The 6747-nt window shown below is 49.4% G+C and overlaps 2 pseudogenes; both read right to left on the reverse strand.

The window, feature by feature from the left end:
• Positions 1-2772: 2772 nt before the first annotated feature.
• On the reverse strand, positions 2773-3667 carry LOC102482057 (ATP synthase subunit O, mitochondrial pseudogene; annotated as a pseudogene).
• Positions 3668-4771: 1104 nt separating this feature from the next.
• On the reverse strand, positions 4772-5369 carry LOC102479543 (pre-mRNA-splicing factor SPF27 pseudogene; annotated as a pseudogene).
• Positions 5370-6747: the final 1378 nt, after the last annotated feature.

Below are 6747 nucleotides of genomic sequence, written 5' to 3' on the forward strand. Positions count from 1 at the left end.
GAATGCTGCAGGAGGAAAGGATCAGATGTGGGATTCAGAGAAGGAACTGCTCCTCCCAGTCTTTCTGTGACACAGGCCACGTGCCCTAGCCAGCAGGGCAAGGACAGGCTCCCAGAGACCATGCAAAGAGGAGAGGAAGAGGTGCTTAAGACAGCAAAGGTGAAGAGCCTGCAGCGGGAAGGTTCAGGAGGAGGTCAGGGCAGCTGCAAGGAGGCAGGAATGGGGGTGGGGTGAAAAAGATGAGGCACAGTCAGAGCAGACCCCAGAGCAGGCTGGGCCTCCACCAGTGCATGCAACCGGGGTCCATGCTGAACGCACTGGGAAACAACCAGAGGGTCTGCTTGTGTTTCAGAACAACCCCCTGGCTTCTCTGTGGAGACAGGGCTGCAGATAGGGAGGGTGCAAGCTGGGAGCCCTGGTGCACCTACTAGTGCCAAGTGAGTTGGGCAGCGTTCTAGTCCGTTCTGTTGCTAATAACAGAAAATACAATACCTGAACTGGTTCATTTATAGGAATGGAGGTTTATTCAGCTCATAATTTGGAGGTCTCAGGTCCAGGGGCCACATCTGGTGAGAGTCTGGCTGCATCACAGCACGGCCGAGGATAGGAACTCACGTGTCTGTGTATGCGTCTAGGTCCTGGTCTCATCCCCTCTCCTTATAAGCCTCTCAAGAGTCAGGTAGGGCCTGTGGCCTAGTGGTTAAGGGAGCTGGATCCCACATGGCCGACTGTGGTTTGAATCCCAGCTCTGGTGGCTTGAAAAACACACTATGCTCTTATACATGTATGCACACTATGCTCTTATACATGTATGTTCCAAATACTGTCAGGATGGAGAAATGAAAGAATGGATTATGGTAATGGCCATAGCCCATGGTGGGGGGGTGCCCTCTCCTTCCCCCCCTCTGTCTGTAGTATTTCCCAGTTCTTAAAGCAAGAAAGTGGGGGCTGGCAGGTAGTGATGATAAAGGTGCTGGACTCCCACATGACCAGGCTGGTCATGGACCAAGCGGCTGCCTTTCTCACTTTCTCTTTCCTTGCGGTCAAATTAAAAAATAATAAATAACATTGAGTAAAGAATTCTTTAAAAAATGAAGATTGTGTGGCAACTGGGGAGGCCCCTGCAGGAATGATCCCGGACGATGGAGAGTCAGCAGGGGAAGGGACCCCTGCCCTGTCCCTCTGCCCTTGAGCTCGCTCTCCAGGTCTCACGGCCCCTCCTCTCAGCCCAAAGGCCAGGCGTCCCAGCCCCTCCATCCCAGGGCCTCCAATGTCCTCCTGGAAGATAGTAGGGACCGGTGGAAGTGGAGGCACACACGAAGGGCAGGCAACTTTGGCTTCCCCTAGGTCTTGGTCGCCTGCCCTGCTCACCGGAAGACAGATCCGAGTCCTGGGTGCTCAGCCGCAGGAGGGTCAGCCACAGCAGGGCGGCGGCCAGCACGGAGCTCCCATGCCCGCCTTGGCCTGAGTGCTGGGCCCCAGCCCCCAGCATCTGGTCGGTCCCCTCCGCGGCTCCAACAGCAGACAAGGTGGCGCGCGGCCCTCCCCGAGGCCGCCGGGAAAACCGCCTTCGAGGTGGAAGCGCCCAGGACTGGAGCCTGCGTGGGAGGAAGGAGGCGAGCCACGTGCTTAGGAGCCCCAGGTCTGCAAGAGGCAGTCATCACTGGGAGCCTCCGCTGATAGAGGCGGCGGGGAGGAGGGGGGGAGGGGGTCACAGGGCCAAACTCCTGGGCCCCAGCTTGTGGGGGAGGTACTGGGGCAGCTGTGGGGGCAGAGTGCTGCTGCTTATATAGTCTGGTCAGGGCGTTCCAGCTGGCTCTGGGAATTCAGCGAGACAGCCAGCGGTGTGATTCGCATGCCATTAGGTCTGGTTCTCCCTAGCCTTACAGCACGGCAATCATGGGAGGGGCGTCCCATCATATTCACAGGTCCCTCTCACCTGCCAGGGCTTACAGGATGTGTGGGAGATACCCTAGAATTCCGCAGCCGCAGTCCAGCCCCTCCCCGGTGCAAACTGCATCCACTCAGTCCTGCTTCCAAGAGACGCGTCCCATTGCAGCCAGCACGTCGCTTAGCATTCAAAGTTGGGAGGCGCTACCTGGTTTCTTTTTCTGCTCACAGCAGTCTCAGCTTCAGTTATCTCCTCGGTTCCAGCTCCCCGGTCTCATCTAAATCCCCTCCATTGGGTGCGGATGAGGATCCTAGCTGTAATCAAGTAAGCGTGTCTCTTGAGCCCAATTTTCCCCCGTCTGAGGACCTGTGAAGTAAACTTCCTACCCCGCCGTTCCCAACATGCAGTGTGTGACCGCCGGGGATGGCAGTTATAGATGTGCCTGTTCCAAAGGCAGTGGAGGGGATGGAAAGCAGGAGGGAGGCACCGGTGCAGAACCAGTGGACACCCCACGGGGAAACCCCATTTGGTTTCAAGGCCTGGGGAAAAAGTGTCTGTGACTCCCAGCTCTGCCCTCTGGGTTCTTGGCCGTCCTTATTTTATGGGAAGTAGCACATGCTTGTTTCTGTGTAGTTCTACCAGCTTGCAGGTAGGAGACGAGTAGAAATTGGTGGACTATTTTTCTTGGGTTCTTTCCATGTCCCTGTAGGCGCTGGCACTGTTTATGGTGATGTAATCATCTCCAGAACCTGTGGTCCTTGTGTGGGTTTCTCTTCATTAGACAAAGCCACATCCATGGGTGTTTACAAAATTTATTCTGTTCAGGAAGCATTTATTGTTCTGCATTTGGAATTTTCCCCAAGGACAAAAAATCCATACTTTCAGGTAGTCTCCCACATGGCCTGGCTCAGCTTCTGAATCTTGGTTTTTGCAGACACATCAACGTATCTCTCTCCAATATGGACAATCATTCCACCCGTAATTGATGGATCAGCCTTACCCTCCAATTTCAATACTTAGCCTTGACTTAAGTTCTTGAGAATTTTTTTCGAGAGGTTATTTTTTTGCTATAGGGCACATGTGCGCGCCAGAAAGACAGAGCCATAGAGACGGAAAATGAGAAATCACCCCCTAGGGGGATGCCACGCTGCAATCCCTCCTTCATTGTCCTCTCGGGATCTCGGGCACACACACATACACGTCGAGTGTGAGTTTAATCCACCGGGTCTGGGACTCGAACCACGGTCAACTACATGGGAGTCTAGCGACATAGCCATTATGCCAACTGCTGGTCTGGGAACTGTTTTTAATTCAGAGAGAGTTGCTAGGTCTAAACGGGATGTATTGACTATGGTGCGAGTTACTTCTCCATGGCAGACACTTATCGTGGTAGAAGGCAGAAATGACTCCCTGGGTGTTGCTTGAGTGACCATTTCCAGCAAGCAGATTGATCAGGTTGGATGGGAGGGAAGAAAACCTCTGTTTTCCTGCCATGTCATTTATGCTTTTCACTCTAATGGAATGCTTAACATATGGGTTCAGAATAGAAACAGCCAGTTAGGGGTCCTTCAGGATTTGCGCCACTCTCGACAACTTTTATTCTACTTGTTCCAACTTATTCTCTTTAGATGCAGTGGAAAAAAGTCCCGTGGCATAATGACCTTCGACACCATAAACCTGAACAGGTGGCCTCATAAGGTTGGCAAACAGTCTGACCATAGATGGACTGAAGCATGGAACCTGCCGGGAGAGCCTGGATATTGTCAGGGTCACCATCTTCTCCTCGGTGGCTATAGCCCTAAATTATTTTAAAACATTATTTAAGTTTATTTATTTACTCAATTAAAAAAAAAATTTTTTTTTTTTGACCACAGAGGGACAGAGCAAGCAAGAGAGTATAGAAAGTGAGGAAGCAAGCTGCCGGGTCCAGGTCTCAAACCAATGGTTGGCCGTGTGGCGTCTACAGCCCTTCCCTACCACGCTACCATCTGGTCCCAAGCACAGATCATTTTGAGATAACACCACTAAAAATGTGCTTTGGCTTGCTTGTGAGAGGTAGCAGGAACCTGCCCTTCAATGTCGTACACATCCTCTGCTGTGATTGAGAAGACTCAACTGAGGATTGCTCTGTCTCTCGAAGGGACCTTCATTTGGCTGATCTCTTGGTATTTCTGTAGTCTTGGCAGAACACCCTGCCTTTCGTCTGTGCCATAGTTGCAACAGCCAGCTCTGACTTTTAACATTTTGTGACATCTGGAGAGGCTGCGAATTTTCGAAATTATCTAGTGAGTTCTTCCCTTAATGTTTCTCTCTCCTCTCACATTTTGCTATGAGTGGCAAGAAGAAACCAGGCAACACGTCAGAACTTTGCTTAGAACCCTGTCGGCCGTGCATGCCGACATGCCCGACAATGTGCACTTCCTAGTTTCTGCCGCAACATGCTCAGGGCCTCCTCTCCCCATTCCCAAGAACATGCTCTCACTTCTGTGTGCTCTCCTCAACAGTGTCCTGAAAGCCTACATTTCTACCACCACTTTGTTCAAAGAAACAGGTTTCTCTGTGGTGACCTAAATTACTTCTTTATCAGACAAAGGTATAAACCAAAAGTTTCCATCTTTTAAATTAATTTTTAAAGGGTTTTGCCATAGGGCACATGAGCTTGCTGTAGAAAGACAGAGAGAGGCAGAGAGAGGGAAAGTGAGGAATCACCTCCTGGTCGGGGGGTGGCCATGCCACTATCCCTTCTCTTCCAGTTCTCCTCTTGGGACCTTGGGCATCATGCACATGGACCTAACATGATTTTCAAGCCTCTGGGTCTGGGATTTGAATTGTGATTGGCCATGTGGGAATCCAATGCCTTCACCACCACACCACCTGCTGGCCCTGATGGATTTCATTTTCTAATTACACATTAGGACATTCAATCTCACAATTCTTACTGATCAGGAAGGCCCAATTTGACTCCATTTCTCTCAATCAAATCCAGCTGTGAGCTGCATGGTCTTTCACTGCCAGTTTAAATCTTGGATATGCTTCCTAGCTCCTGAAGCTCTTTCTGCGTATGTTCAATCATACGAACTAGATTTTCCTTATGTACTTTGCAGGCATGCCAGCCATGCTCTGACTGGTTCCAGATTCTCAGCTGGAACTGCGTGATGCTCAGTTGTGTCCACATTCTTCCCATGTAGTAATGTCATTTTTCTGACCTGAGGAAGGGGCTTGAAGTTCATATCCTTTCATGCTGAGCAATTCAATTGGTTGTTGAGCAACCAGTCTTTCTAATTCATTTCTCGTTATGTCAGTTTCAAAGCGGAGTAATGGGGGCTGTCAGGTGGTTCAGGTAGTGCTTAGCAGGTCGGTACGTGCACGTGTCCTTCACCAGCAGCCACGTCCCCACACGAGGAGCTTCACAGCCTTGATCAGAATACGACAACACACCCACCACAACCTTCCCAGCCACCAAACCCAAATGCGCCATTCTGGAGATCTTAGTTTCACGACCATACAGTGTTTCTAACTTGCTTTCCCGATCTACAGTCCCACCAGCACTGCCTGCCTGCTGGCCCCCACATCCTCATTAGTACTCATTCTACAAGACTGTGCATTTTCTTTCTTTCTTTCTTTCTTTCTTTCTTTCTTTTTTTTTTTTTTGCCAATCAGATGTAGCATGTGGTATTTCTCTGTCAATTTTACATGTAATTTTTGATTACTAATGAAGCTGAGCATCACTTCTGGGGCCACTACCCAATTGGGTAAAAAGATGATTTATGCAAATCATCTTTTCAAATTTGCCAATTTTCCTTTGTGTATTCTGAATTGAAAGCGTTCTCAGCACTCTACACAGTACCCATTTCCTTGTAGTCTGACACTGTTAATGCTATAACAGACTTCGTGTAAGGAGGGGGGAGAGGATGGGGGATATATTTCTCCACATAAAGGCCTCACCTCATGTGTATACCAATCAGGAAGAGGTAGAGATAAGTGTAACTAAATAAGTCATAAACAGTTTAAAGGAAATGTTTCTTAGTCTTCATTATGGTAGGGGATTTTCTTTCTTTCAAATAAGTTATAGAAGTGTGGGAGGACAGAAGTATTTAACTACGGAGAATTATGGTCATCAGTGAGTTAGTTACAAAACAAGTATGAACAAAGTCAACGGAAAAACACAAGGAGACTAACAACGTTGCAATAGGGAGCTCCAACTTTCTATGCTCTACAAATGCAACTGCAACGAGTGAACTGGGGAAAAGCTGTCAGGATTTACTTTCTTGGAGCTTTGGGATAGAGTAAAAAAAAAAGTTACAACCGGCCAGGGAATGATTAATGATGAAGGAAGCTGCTACATTTTGGTAAGAGCACACGCTGTTCTTTTAGCTTACCCACCTACCACCTCTAGTGCCCCAGCACAGTGCTGGTCATGGGATGGAGCCTGCAGTTTCGGGGCAACTTGCTGATGCCAGAAGGGGCAAGATGAACTTTGTTCTGGAAACACTGTGCTTGCGTGTTTTGACCTGTTTTATCGCTCCTTGAAGGACCAGCTCAGATTTTTGTGTTGCCCACCTGGAAATATTTTCAGTCACTTGAACACTAATAGTGCTATAGTTTCCATGTATTTCCTCAAAATGCGTGTGCTGGGGACCAGCAGTTAGCATAATGGCTATGTCTCTGGACTCCCATGTAGTCGACCGCGGTTTGCGTCCTGGACCCAGTGGCTTAAAACTCATGCTGGGCACGTGTGCGTGCGTGCCCAAGATCCCGAGAGGAGAATGGAGGAGAAGGGATTGTAGCATGACCATCCCCCCTGGGGGGTGATTTCTCGCTTTCTGTCTCTCTGTCTCTCTCTGTCTGTCTGGCGA

The sequence above is a fragment of the Tupaia chinensis genome, unplaced genomic scaffold (assembly GCF_000334495.1).
Source record: "Tupaia chinensis unplaced genomic scaffold, TupChi_1.0 Scaffold141399_1, whole genome shotgun sequence".
In the NCBI taxonomy this organism is placed as follows: Eukaryota; Metazoa; Chordata; class Mammalia; order Scandentia; family Tupaiidae; genus Tupaia; species Tupaia belangeri.